The following is a 14,074-nucleotide window of genomic DNA, read 5'->3' on the forward strand; positions in this document are numbered from 1 at the left end:
CCGATCATGGCGGCAGCATAAGGGACGAGCTCCGCGGCTGAAGCGGCCTCTTCGTCGATCCGACACAAAATCCGTCACTTTTGCAAGCCCCACAGGCGGGTACCGGATCCCAGGACCGGGCGGAGTAAGCAGCGACAAGCAGCGACAAACTCCGACATACGCTGCCAGAGATACGTCGAAGCCTCGTCCCGGCCTACTCACACCTCCAGAGCCGGGACCTCCCCTGGTTGTTAACCTAACAGGAAGTGCATCCTGATCGGAGAACCTGGACCGGAAGTGCCTGTGTGGCGGTGGACTCAACAGATCGACTGCAATTCGGAGGGTCGGAGACAGCGATCCACGCGGATCAAGGAAGTGGTGCTTGACGGAGGGGTCGCCGGAGTCCAGAAAGTCTCGAAGGCCATCACCAGCTGCGCCGAAAGCCTGGGCATCGACAACGGAGTGGGCGACCGCCATCTTTTGATCGTAACAGTCGCTACGCACTTGGCGACAACCGACGCACCTCCCACCCTGGAGAAAGTCGCTGGACCTGATCCTTACTGAACCCGACTGGCCGGGGGGTCCACACCGATCCTCACATCCTGGAGCGTAGAGGCACGAGGAGCACGACACTTGGCGGCATGGCGGGGAAAGGCCCTAAGGGAGGCGTCACACAGACTCGAATAGACCGCTTTACCTCCGACAAACCCACCGGGTCACCGGCAGGAAGGGAGCAGGGTGGCAAAACGGCCGACTCCCCAGGGGGGAAAAAGGCCACACTGGACGACGTCATGCTCGCACTGGCCCAGCTGCAAACGACCGTTGGCGGAATCTCCACGGACGTCACCCTACTTAGAGCGGACCTCCACAAAATGTCGGAGAAGGTAAAGAACATGGAGGTGGTCACGAAATCTCTGGTGGAGGACGTCGCAGAACTCCAACGTGAGATGGGAAAGATGGCGAACATTCTTCGAAGTGAAAAAAGAGCTAAGGTCCAGAGAACTGCCGTACTCAATGCTATTCCCCGCAAGATTACGGGTGGTAGCGGAGAACAAGACCTGGTTCTTCGACAACCCGGAGAACGTACAGGAGTGGCTCGAGGGATGGAGACCGGGTCAGAACCACAGACGGACACATCGCTCCATGAAAGATCGGACAGCAGGCCAACGCCGGGACTCCCAGGCCTCGGGAGGGGGACCGGACAACAGTGACTCTTTGGGAGCTGAAGGCGGCAGAGAAGAACTCGAGGAACAATGACCACTTGGAAAACATTCATATTCGCTTTGGTAATGAGACTTTAACGCTGCGAAGCGCTTCCCGCCATTGGACACTGGGTGAAGGGCCTCCGGGGGTGTGAATGAGAGACTGCCGGCTGCGGAGAGTCCCTCACCCCAACGCGCAAGTACACTGTTTGGGGGATGGGGTATGCACTCTGCTAAGTTGGGGGGGCGGGCAGTTTTGAGTCCGTGTAGCAGGGGGGCAGGGAGGGGGGGGAGGGGGGGGGGAGTTGGGTAAGTTTGCACTATGGGACTTTTCGGTCCTACTGGTTTTTGTTATAAGCACACTTTTGTATCTGGGCATGTCCTATGTAACTGAGAACTTCTGGTCCACTCGGGGCACGGGGAGGTCTGACTGGGAGTATCAACCATGCCTGCCCTACGCCTGCCACTGTGTGCAGCATCGCCTGGGGCGAGGGGGCTTCCTGGCGACTCACTGGCTTTTCTATGGCTGCAACGGATAGTCAAACCACGACGACCCCACTGGTTGTCATGTCCTGGAACGTGATGGGCCTAGGGGATAAGATTAAGCGAGGGCTGGTGCTGCAGGGGATAAGGAGACGGGGGCCGGCTCTCATTCTCCTACAGGAGACGCACTTGGCGGGAGCGGCCACGAAGGCCCTAGATAGGAGAGGCTATCACATGATAGTGCATGCTGAGTTCACCTCGGGGTCCTGTGGCACGGGCATCCTCCAGAAAAAATCGTCCAAATTTATTGTCAAATCTACTGCAACGGATGACCATGGCAGATTTGCGGCAGTACATGGCCAGTGGGAGGGGAGGCTTTTAAACATAGTTTCTGTTTACATACCACCAGCCCTACACTCTGAGGCCTTGCCGGATCTGGGCAAATTCCTGCTGACCCTCCCTGATGGAGAACTGCTCATAGGTGGGGACTTCAACATGACACTCACGACCACCATAGACCGTTTTCCCCCACGTACACACGTAGAAGGACCCAACAGGCTCCAGACATTTCTGAATGCACAGGGGTTGGTGGACATATGGCGCGCTCTACACCCTACTCAGCAGCACTACACGTACTACTCGGCCACACACAACAGTCTTTCTAGAATAGATTACTTTTTTGCTTTGATCAATGGTCATCTTACTGTAGCGGAGACGGATATACAGCCACGGGGGGTCTCAGATCACTCGCCACTCACTTTGACACTCACCACTACGGCCATGAAATGACACAGGTTATTCCCGATCTTCCCTGGCTATCTTAAAGTGCCTCAGATCCACAAGGACCTGAAGAGGGCAACACGGCTCTACTTCGAGGAAAACCGGTCCTCGGTGGACTCCCCCTCTATATTATGGGAGGCGTACAAGACAGTATTCAGGGGCCAGGCCATAGCCGTGATCGCGAATCACAAGAAGGCGCACAGACAAGAGGCCCTAGATATGGAGTTGGGCCTCGAGAGGGCCAACACAGCCCATATGGCTAATCCCTCGGAAGACACGCTCCATGAGCTCCAAGTCCACCAGCGCCGCCTTACAGATCACATGCGCAAGATCACGGCGTCGGACATTGCGGCTACACAGCATAGGGTGTATGACATTGGGGACAAGGCCAGTAAGTTGTTGGCATGGTTAGACAGGAGACAGGGGGGGGGGGGAAGAATATCCTACAACTTACGGACCCACATGGCAACAACCACACTCGCCCCGACGAGATAGTGGAAGTCCTCGCCGATTATTTTGCCGAAGTATATAACCCAGAGACAGTGGTGAGTGAGGGTGAGGTCCGGACGGCTCTTGCACACGTTCCCTTATCAGAACTGACAACTGAGGTATCCAAGGACATAGACGCACCTCTTACGGTGGAGGAGATTCAGCTGGCTATCGGCGCCCTCCATCCGGGTAAGGCGATGGGCCCCAACGGGATCCCCATTGAATGGCTGAAAATTATGACCGAATCCCTAAGCACACCCCTACTCAATATGTACGAGGAATCTAGATTGAAGGGTACGCTGCCGCCAGATCAACGGATGGCAACTATTGTGGCGATACCGAAACCTGGTAAGCCCCCCAACGAATGCTCGTCTTACAGACGAATCTCCCTTTTGAACCCGGAGGCCAAAATTATTGCTAAGGTGTTGGCGAGCAGGATCCTGCCGTGTCTGTCCCACCTGATCCACCCGGACCAGTCCGGCTTCATGCCACATCGTAGCACTGCTTTAAATCTCCGCAGGGTGCATGGAGTGCTGGCGCGAGTTCCACTACTGCAGGAACCGGCTGCCATTCTTTCCCTGGACGCCAAGATGGCGTTCGATATGGTGGAGTGGAGCTATCTTTTTGCTGTGCTTGAGCGTATGGGTTTTGGCCCGGTGTTCCTTTCATGGATACGCATGCTGTACAGAGACCCCGTAGCCAAGGTGACGGCCAACGGCCACATTTCGAGGACCATCTCCCTAGGCCGAGGTACACGACAGGGATGCCCGCTCTCGCCCCTTCTCTTCGCTTTAGTTTTAGAACCACTAGCGGTTACGATACGTACCACCCAACTCCTGAAAGGAATACAATGGACCCCGTTATGGGAGGACAGAGTATCCCTCTACGCAGACGACATGCTAATTTATCTCACGGACCTAGAAGAGAGTCTCCCTAACCTCCTGGCTCTCTGTACGGCTCATGGGCGAATCTCGGGTTACACCATCAACTGGGCCAAATCCATCATTTTTGAACTGCGGGGGCCGCTTCCGCCCCTCCCAGACTCCTGTCCATTAGAAAGGGCGCATTCGTCCTTCAAATATCTGGGGATTCATATCACCCGAGACGAGGCGGACTTCGCACGACTGAACTTGCAGCCCCCCTTGGTACGTCTTCGTGGGGATGTACGCCATTGGAAGGACCTCCCCCTGACGCTACTAGGTCGGGCAGCGCTATTTAAAATGATGGCTCTGCCACGTTTCTTATATGTTCTGGAAAACGCTCTGCATTTGGTGCCGGATAGCTTCCTCCAGAAAATAACAGCACAGATCACAGGCCTGTTGTGGGGCAGTCAGCCAGCCCGAATTTCCCACGCCAAATTAAACAGGGGTGGTACGACGGGGGAATTGCACTCCCAAACATACAGCTGTACTACTGGGCGGCTCAGCTCAAAATCCTTAACCAGTGGATACATGCCCCGCAGGATGACCCAGCGTTCAAGGCAGACAGGGCACAACTGGGTACGAACAGTTTACTGGCCCCTCTATACCACCGTGGAGTGGCGGCAAAACTCACCGGGCCTACGAAACACACAGTTCGCATATGGTACAAGGCACAGGCAAGGTTGAAGTGGGATGGCATCATCACGAAACTTACACCTCTATGGGACGCGAAGGCGCTGGGCCATTTGCGGCGCTCCAAGGGCTTCACACAGTGGGACAACATCGGCATATCCACGGTGGGGGACATGTGGACGAGGGGAGGAGTGATCTCCTTTGCTACTCTGCAAGAACAATACGAGTTAGGTAACACAGAGCTCTACAGATACATTCAGGTCCGACACGCGCTACAGGCAGCGATCCCACCCGACACCTCCCCACCCGAATCCTCCCCTCTGGAGGACCGTCTACTTACTGACTACCTGCAGGAAGGGGCGACATCGCTAACATACCGTAAATTGGTTAACAATATGCCTGATCCACTGGGGAAACTGAAGGACAAATGGATGTTGGAGGTGGGTGATCTAGATGAAACTGAGTGGAACGCAGCCATGGCGTCCCCACGTGAAGCAGGCATATCCTCCAAATTTCGCCTAGTGCAGCTAAAAATCCTACACAGAATCTACTACACCCGCACAATGCTTCATAAACTGCACAGGGCTGATCATCCGTACTGCCTTAGAGGCTGCGGAACAGAAGGAACCTTCATACACACGGTGTGGGAATGTCCACTGATTGTCAGTTACTGGCAACGGGTAGTACGCACAATGGCCCAGGCACTTCACACCACCCTTACTCTAGACTCACGGCTCTGCCTGCTAAACATCTGGGAGCCGACTGACCTCACCTTTTACGCAAGGACCTGGGTTACAGTAGGGATGGTAACAGCGAAACGGGACATAGCTCAGAAGTGGGGGTCGGCAGATCTCCCCACACTGGCCCAATGGATCCGCAACATGGACATGCTTATGTTGACTGAAAGGGCGGTGTACAAACTGAGAGGTAATCCACGTAAATGGAATGGGGTGTGGAAACCCTGGAACTCCTATAGAGGGGATATCTGTGAACCACTGGAGGAGGACGACCTCGAAGGATCTGAGAGTGACGATGAACCTTGATTGGGTGTGTGCATGCATGTAGGGTGTGTGATACGGATTTGGGCGGGACCTACTTTCGGAAGGTGGTAGGGGGGGGTGTAGGAGATGGGGGGCTTAAATGCAACTGACTGCTCCTTTTACAGATGGACTGTGCTACGAGTTCCGAAAGATATTACTTCAAGTACGTGCCGGACTAAGTGTGCTAATTTTACTGTTTCATGTTTATTGCAAGACAAAAAAGGCAAAACTCGGAAGAATGATTATCAACAAAACACAAAATTGCAAACTGTATTTCTACGACACATGTACATTCCTATTCATCACGTCGCCGATGAGGCCAGTAGCGCATTGGAGCTAATGTGGGTGGTCTACGTTCTATCATTTTCTGTATATTATATGACCTCATTCACCCAGTAATCATATATGACTACGTGACTGATGATGATGTAAATGCTATCTTTGTTTTGCACCAAAAATAAAAATTAAAAAAAAAAAAATTATATGAAGTACTGTGAAACCCTACACTATGAGTAGCGATATACCACAAATGAAAAGCATATGAGAGTGGCTACGGAGAGATGATGGGAACTGTTGGAGGGTGGCAATAAGGGCATCCTAGGAGGAAGTGAATATGGGGAGAGTCTATGTAGAGATGAGGGCACTGTTGGAGGGTAGCAGTGAGCTAATCAGAGCAGGAGGTCATGGAGGGCTACGCAGAGATGAGGAGCACTTTTGGCGGGTGGTAGTGAGGGAGTCTGAGGAGGGAATCATGAGAGGGAGAGGCTACAGAGAGATGAGGGGCACTGTTGGAGGGTGGTAATGAGGACATCTGGTAAGGAGGTCAATAGGGGAGAGTCTAGGAAGAGAGGAGGGGCACTGGTAGAGGGTGGTAGTGTGAGAGTCTGAGGAGGAGGTCATGAGGGAGAAAGGCTACGGAGAGATGATGGGCACTGTTGGAGGGTGGTAGTAAAGAGAAAGAGGTCAATGGGGGGGCACCAATAAAGACTTCCACACCAGCGCTAAAGCCAACCCTGTCATGGCCTTTCTGTTTTTGTTTATTAAATTAGCAGTCGGGTCATTAGGGCCACTGAGGAACATATTTTAAAGCGTGTGCTAATTATATTTACTGGTATATTTATTGTTTTAAGTTTGAGGGGGATTTTACTCATTTTATTTTTATCAGGAATAATGAAAAAGGATCCGGATGGTGGCTGATATGGGGCTGGGGCCCAAGGTCAGCTGTGAGATAAGGTGCACAAGAGATGGATGGTAGAAAATGGATAATCAGGGCTTGAAGGGAGTGTGCTGCAGAGTTCGGGGTTAGGTGGCGTTAGTAATGAAGAGAGATTCTCTCTGAAGGCTGGCAACGAGGGAGGCTGAGTAGTGTTACTTGCCTGATACTCCCACCTCAGAAACCTCCTTTTCACATCAAAGGGACCTTACATGGGATGCATTTTAAAAAAGAAAAATGAAATGTCTGTTTAATTTTTTTTAAGAGCAGGCAGCAGTCCGTGGGACCACTGCTTGCTCTTCAAAAATATTTTCACATCCTTTCACAGAGGGGAAGGGCTCCCCTGGTGACCTCTTTCAAGTGGATTACTACCTATTTGGAATAGGAGGTAAACTGCAAGTGTTTAATTGTGGTCGCAAAACAATGATGCATACAAATGCGGCTCGCTATTAGGAAGGGACGACCCTTGTTAATACCGTCTTGCACAATAGCGTTTGTACATGCGAGCAGGGCAGGGCCACATAGGCCCCTGGCTGGGTGGCATACTGACCAATCACAGCGCTGCTTAGAGCATTGTGATTGGCTTGTGGGAGGAAGCCTGGCTGCCTGCTTCCTGTTTTTTTTAATGAATATTATTAAATTGAACCCCTCCCCACCAGACCTCTGCGCGCGACCCCCCGCCAACCCACTATTCCTCTCCCCCCACTCCCTCTTGCGAGTCGTGACTGCCGCAGTGGCCCACCTGAATGCACTCTTGGCCCACCCAAATAAAAATTCCAGGAGCCGGGCCTGTCTTTGACCCTTGCTACATCTTTCCATCCAATTCCTGCATGTTTTAGGAACGGTAGCCATCAGACTCGATGTTTGTCCAGTGCCTTACCCATGCACACAGCTGTCCCTTTCAGAACACAGCGCAGGCATTGGGATATAGACCGTGGCCGTATTTGCACTGACAGTGAATGGCAGACTATCTAAAGCTACCCTTCTTTAGTGTTTCAAAACGCTTGTTCTTAGTTAATGACAAACTGCACAGGAGCGGCTATGGTCCACACTTGGGAGGTGTGCATTCTGGGACTCTAATGTCAGACCAGGACATACAGGGCTGCAACACAATTCGCGGACCTAACCCTTCTGTTGGCGAAATGACTGATCACCCACAAATGGAAAGCGGTGAAACCCCTGGCCGCCTTGGCGTGGGTTCTGTCCATGCTGGCATGGGCCCAGGCAGATAGACTACAGCGACATAGAGAACAGGTAAAGGGTCTCCGTAAACTCCCCATATCTGAAACATGGGATGCGCCCCTGGGGAAGCTCATCAATTACTCACCATCCCTCCTGATGGCCTCTATGGTCCACATCCTCTCCCTTTCCCTACCTTACTCCCATTGCACCATTGATACGTGTGGGCACCTGATTCCTTTTTGGTGGTTGATATCACCCTCTGTGGTCCCTGTGGTGTCCTCTGGATCAACCATCTCTTAACTGACATTTTACTCCATCTCCTAAGCAAGTACAGGCCTTCTTTATTTATTCTTGTTCTTAATTATTCTTCTCCCCCTTTTTAACTAGTTTTTTTAATTGTTTGCAACCGTATTCTGTGGCATTTCCGTCATACAACTGATATTCCTAGTGTATTTTGCAATACCATGTATTATTTAGGCTTCCGCCACTACAGTGGCCCCACCTGTCATAAGCAGACAGGCATCGGCCTTCATGAATAATGTTGTAACACGTCGGTGTAATGCATTTGCATGCTCCTTTGGAAACACGAACATTATGCGCAGCTAATTGCAGGTGCTAATGTTGGTTGTACTGGAAAAAGTAAAAATTCCAAATAAAACTATAAAAAAATAGCCATGCATTTCCCAGCTGATGATAAATGTTACCTCTCACCTTAAAATAAATCCTTATCAAGAGATCAGCTCATTCATCATTTGAGCCTGGTTCCTTAATCCTTGAAAAGAACAGTAGTTAGTCATTGAAGAAGGGGTCCCTCGACTGGAGAGACACTGAAAATGAACTGTCAGTTTTAGTTCAAGGTACCCATCCTTCTGGTTTCAAGTCAAGTCAAGTCAATAATAACTTTATTCGTTTTTTTACAACCATAAAAGTATACACAAAGCAGCATCTCAAACAATAAAATGAGCAATTAGAACCATAAAATATACAGTACATTTCTTAAGCTTATCGTTCATATATTCTTAAAATAAAAAATAAATATCTTTAAAAAATGTTACTTTTAAAACAAGCTGTCTGTGAGGAGGAGCAGGACGGGACCTGTTGTGTGGACCAGGAAGGCACTTCCGCCTTGCCGTCATATGGGAACCCGGAACAAGCCAGTGCTCTAGTCTCTGACAGACTGGAGGGGGCGAAGCCGAGTCTGTCTACGGAAGTGCGGGGGATAAGAGGACTAGGAGTAGACCGGACAGGGTGCAGCGTTGGAGGCAGGAGAGCCGAGCACCTGGAGGACAGAGAGGAGAACCAACGGGGAGGACGTAACACGGAAGGAGAAGGAGTGACGGATATTGGAGCAGCGGAGGAGAGACCCAGGAGCCGCGTCGGAGCAGCGGAGGAGAGACCCAGAAGCCGCGTCGGAGTAGCGGAGGAGAGTGCAGGGAGCCGCGTCGGAGCAGCGGAGGAGAGAGCAGATAGTCGAGCCGTGGACAAGGCGAGTGAACATCCGAGCCTGGAGAATGTCTTATGCACCACGAGTAAACCCGGTGGGCCGACAGGAGCAGGAGGAGACGCCCCGGGTCCAGGCGCCGCGGTCCAAGGGACGGGCCGTGGCTACAGGCAAGTGCCATCGCAAGGGGCATTTTGGTGGGGTGTTCGGGGAGGCGGGAGGTAGAGCACTTGTTTGGGGAGGCGGGAGGTAGAGCACCCGATTGGGATTGGATTTTGTGTAAACGCTCCCCACAGCCCTCATCCCCACTGATTGGTGAAGGTAGCACACTTATTTAGGAAAGGCGGAATAGTTTGATTGACCCCGTTTCTTGCACCCTTTTCTCTTCCCTTCTGAGGCCCAAAGACCCGGGATCCCAGAGAACCTCGAGCCCAAGGAGAAGCCCAGCCATCCTGACCCGTTCTGTGCAAGCAGGAAACAGTCAACCAGTGTCCCGAGACCCTGAGGATCCTACCTTTTCATGGTGTTATTACTAACTGTGAAAACCTTGAATAAAGCAAACAATAACTTAAAGCCTGTGGTACCACCTGTGGTTTGGGGTTTCTACATCCCCTGGGTCCCCAGATCCTCACACTTGGTGTCAGAAGTGGGATGTCTAGTATGACGACATGTCACAGCCCGTGCCTATCCCGGTGGAAAATGTCATCACCCAATTGGCAGAAGGCCAAAGACATCTCCAGATCGTATTTGAGCAACAGATGCAAACTGCGAAAACAGAGAGGGAAGCGTTACAGGATGCGCTAAAAGAGCAGGCCTCTCTCCTAACATCAAACCAGCAAGTACAAGACACCGCCATCCTGCGTCTTACGGATCTCATAGCCAATACCAGAATTCACCCTAATGTGCCTAGCTCTGTCCTACAAAAGTTCCAAGAGGGAGATGATCCTGACTATTTTTTTACTAACTTCGAACGTGTTGCCACCTCAGCGGCATGGCCCTGAGAAAGGTGGAGCCAATATATTGCACCCTTGCTGTCTGGTGAACTACAGGCAGCCTATCAGGCTGCTAATTCAGCCGGCAGAACACCTTATGATGAGGTAAAGAGAGCCATCTCTGAGAGACTTGGGTGCGACCAGGAATATTACAGGGCCAAATTCCGAAAGGAGAAGTGGAACCCTGGGGACAACCCCAGGGCCCTATACTAACAAATACAGGACCTAGGGACACGTTGGCTTACTCCTCAAGAATCCACCCTGGATGAACTGACCGCCAAAGTGTACCTGGAACAGTTTCTGGATGCCTTGCCAACCTCCACTCGTTCATGGGTTAAACAGCATCCCCATCTTACGCCCGGTACAGCCATAGACCTAGCCTGTGCATATCACAGGGCCCCAGAGTTCCGAACAGGCAATACCCGACCTCTTACCTCCCTTCCAAGACCGACTAACCCGAGACTACCAGGCCGACCTGAACCTCCAACCACTTTTACCCCACGAATCCCCTTCAGGCCTATAAGCCCGTCCCGGGTCCCAGTGCACAAGGGCCCCAATGTTATCATTGTTCAGAGTGGGGCCATGTAGCCCGACAGTTCCCTCACAGAAACCCACCTGCCGAGCCAATGGATATCGGCTATTCCAAGGGAAGGATTTACCTGACTGGTAGGGGCCATTGTAGTGTAGTTCCCATATTCCCAATAGGCTCTGCGCATTGGAATAACACAAACAGCAGTGTAGACATAGGACTGAGGTCATCTAGGTCTCTACTGACTATGTTAGACTTAATTAGTTTTGCCACCTAGCTCAGAGGTCACTAGAAACTTTCTTGAATGTTCAGGAAAGGGTTAACCGTCCTGATTTAGACAAGAAGGGATTAGTTTTTGACAACCGTATAAACATGACAACTTTGCTCCCCCAGAATAAAGAGTGTATCTCTAGAGTTGTGTGAAAACAATAGACAGCTATTTCACTCAGTCAATCGTGCATGCTTAGCTCCACCAGAATGCAGAGAAATAGAGAGACGGGCGTTTTCAATAAAAAAAGGTGTCATTTTATTGAGCAGTCTTCTTTCTCATGCAAGAGAAATGAATTGCCACAATTGCAATACTTCCTATAAAGTAAAGTGCGTACAGTAAAAGTAGTATTATGAAATAATACTGTAATAGCATTGATATGGTTTCTTAGCCATACGATACTTAAAATGGACAAAATATATACATACATAAAAACATTGACTAACGAACTCAACTGGTGCTTCTAAATACGCCTACCCGGGTGTACCTGACCTAAGCCTAATACGTGGGAAGGAGTAAGTAAGTTTGCAGTTTTTAAGTTAAGTTAAGTTATTTGCCAAGTATCGGAATCAAGAATTCTCTCTAAGGTTTTAATCAGCTCCGTACCTTGGTTATAGAATGAAGGAGGTCTTGTATCTCGTTTCTCAGGACTCGATCTCCCAGCAACCCGCGAGGGTGACTTGGAAACACCGGAGCTGGATTTTCTCGGCTGGAGAAAAAGACAGCGTCTCTCTCAGTGCGTCAAGGGGAGGGGCGGTTTCCGTCGGTTCTCATAACAGCTGGGCTCCCGGGCAAGTAGAACGTCGCTCTGCTCCCAACCATTGTGTGTTTGCTTAAGGCAACGTTGGTATATTTATACCTGAAAGGTGCCGGGTTTGACGTAAGTTTGGACATAAGACGTCACTAAGAACTAACAGTTCTTTCTGGACACCAGGAGTTCTTGTGCAAATCAAAACAAAAGCAGGGGGTTTTCCCGGGCTGCTGGAGGCTTGGTTTGTTTAAAGAACGCGTTGTACTTTCTAGGAGTCTATGGGAGTAGCCTTGCCGTGTTTTGGACTGCATGGGCTATTACTAAATATGGATATGATTCCTTTGCCTTTATAAGGATATTATTAGTTATATCCACATAAGGGCATGAATCGGGAATATCGAATTAGGGTCCTAGATAGAAATACAACACCCACTCCACGTATTAATGTCCATCATTACTAAATAATAAGCAATATAAACATATAACGATGCATGTGTGTTTTCCAACCCACCCCAAAATACATAAATTGCATTTGAAATGGTGTATGGTTTATACACGAAAATGAGTTTTGGTACTGTACGCTTTTCAAGCAGGGTTATCATTCAGTTAAATGCATATATATATCAGCTGAATGAATTGCGAAAATTACACATGAAATGGCTCTGTATACAGAAAAGAAGGACAAGACCATTTTATCACATATTTATACGATATTGTACATGTGCTAGAGGCTGAGGTAAATATTGTCTCTAACGTCTCTAAAAATAGAAGCTCTGTTCTCTAAGAATAGTTCTACTTTAAGCAAAGTACCATGTGCCAGAAAAAATTGTAAATATTTTTTAATTTGAAGGAAAAATAATTTCGCTTTCAGGGGGAAAAAATAGTTCCAAATGTTTTCAGTTGCTTTGTTTAACAGAACTGAAGGCCAAATTCAGAGTTCAGGGAACGCTGTGTGCTTGTTGTTTTTAAAAGTTATTCTCCTTGTTCAGGGGAGAACATCATATCAGACAGGCTTGCAAAAAATTGGTCTACAACATCAGGTGAAAGTTCGACCAAGTTTGAAAATACTGAAACTGTGCAGTTCTGTGCGTGATTGCTATCATCGATATTTGGATCAGCAATGCTCACAGAAGGTTGTTCCTGTTTGGTGCTGCTTTCCTCTCGTACTTCACCGCTCCCTACTCGTAATGGTGACGTCTCAACGAATGCCGTCATCAGAATAGGTAGCCGCTGGGGACAACATGTTGCATGAGTCGTTACTGGACAAAGCAAAGCGTTGTTATCCATTGGTACTGCTGATGGTAGTGTAAGACAGACGTCCAACACGCATTCTTCTCCGCATAGCAGACATCGAAGCACAGGTAAGATGCAATCTTGCCAGATTGGTCTGAATGAAAGAAACCAAGTTGTACTCAGATCTCTTAGCCGGGCCAATCTGAGGACCTTAGTGATACGGTCTTGGTATCGTATTGCTAGGATCGTTTCTTCCATCGTGGCTGTAGTCTTGTCTGTGGATTGGCTTGCCATATCAGAGCAGAAGGAACAAAAATAAAATTCCTGCCACGAGTCCCAAAATTAAAGGTAGGCCGCCAAAGACAGAATGGAAAAAATTCGGGAAGATGCCCAGAACTGTTTCAAAGGGTGCTAACAGTCCCGAAAAAACTGTCTTAAATACATGTGCGATGCCACTGGTATCAGACATGTTTAAGATTTGACTAAACATTTCTACGAAATGCACGGGCAATTTTTTGATGAAAGGGTATGTATCTCTGATGTCGTCCTTGCAACTTGCAGATCATACGTTTCTTTGGACGACGTCAGTGGCACAGTAGTCTGTAAAAGAATAACTTCATTCTGCTTAAAGTATCAATTCGAATAGAAGAGATATTCACATAAGGCCATATTGCTGCCTCCATGTCTGGACTGCTGTTTGGATACAATACTTGCATACAGTAAACGACCCTGGAAGTAACGGTTACGAGATAGCATTCTCCTGGCACCATTCCACAACAGCTGTGGTCATTTATTAAAACGTAGCTTTCGTTGGAAAGCTGTCTGAAGAATGGCTCTATCTGTTTTGCAGGAGTGCCTTGCAGGTGACATGAAAGGTTATTTGAAGACCCTTCGCAAGCTCCATGCAAGTTATTAATACCTTGACACAGAAGTGTACCG

The 14,074-nt window shown here is 49.5% G+C and overlaps 1 pseudogene; it reads left to right on the plus strand.

Moving 5' to 3' along the window:
* The first annotated feature begins 10,030 nt into the window (after positions 1–10,030).
* Positions 10,031–10,942, plus strand: LOC147751028 (uncharacterized; annotated as a pseudogene).
* The last annotated feature ends 3,132 nt before the right edge of the window (positions 10,943–14,074 follow it).

Source organism: Lissotriton vulgaris, chromosome 1_1 (genome assembly GCF_964263255.1).
Source record: "Lissotriton vulgaris chromosome 1_1, aLisVul1.2, whole genome shotgun sequence".
Taxonomy (NCBI): Eukaryota; Metazoa; Chordata; class Amphibia; order Caudata; family Salamandridae; genus Lissotriton; species Lissotriton vulgaris.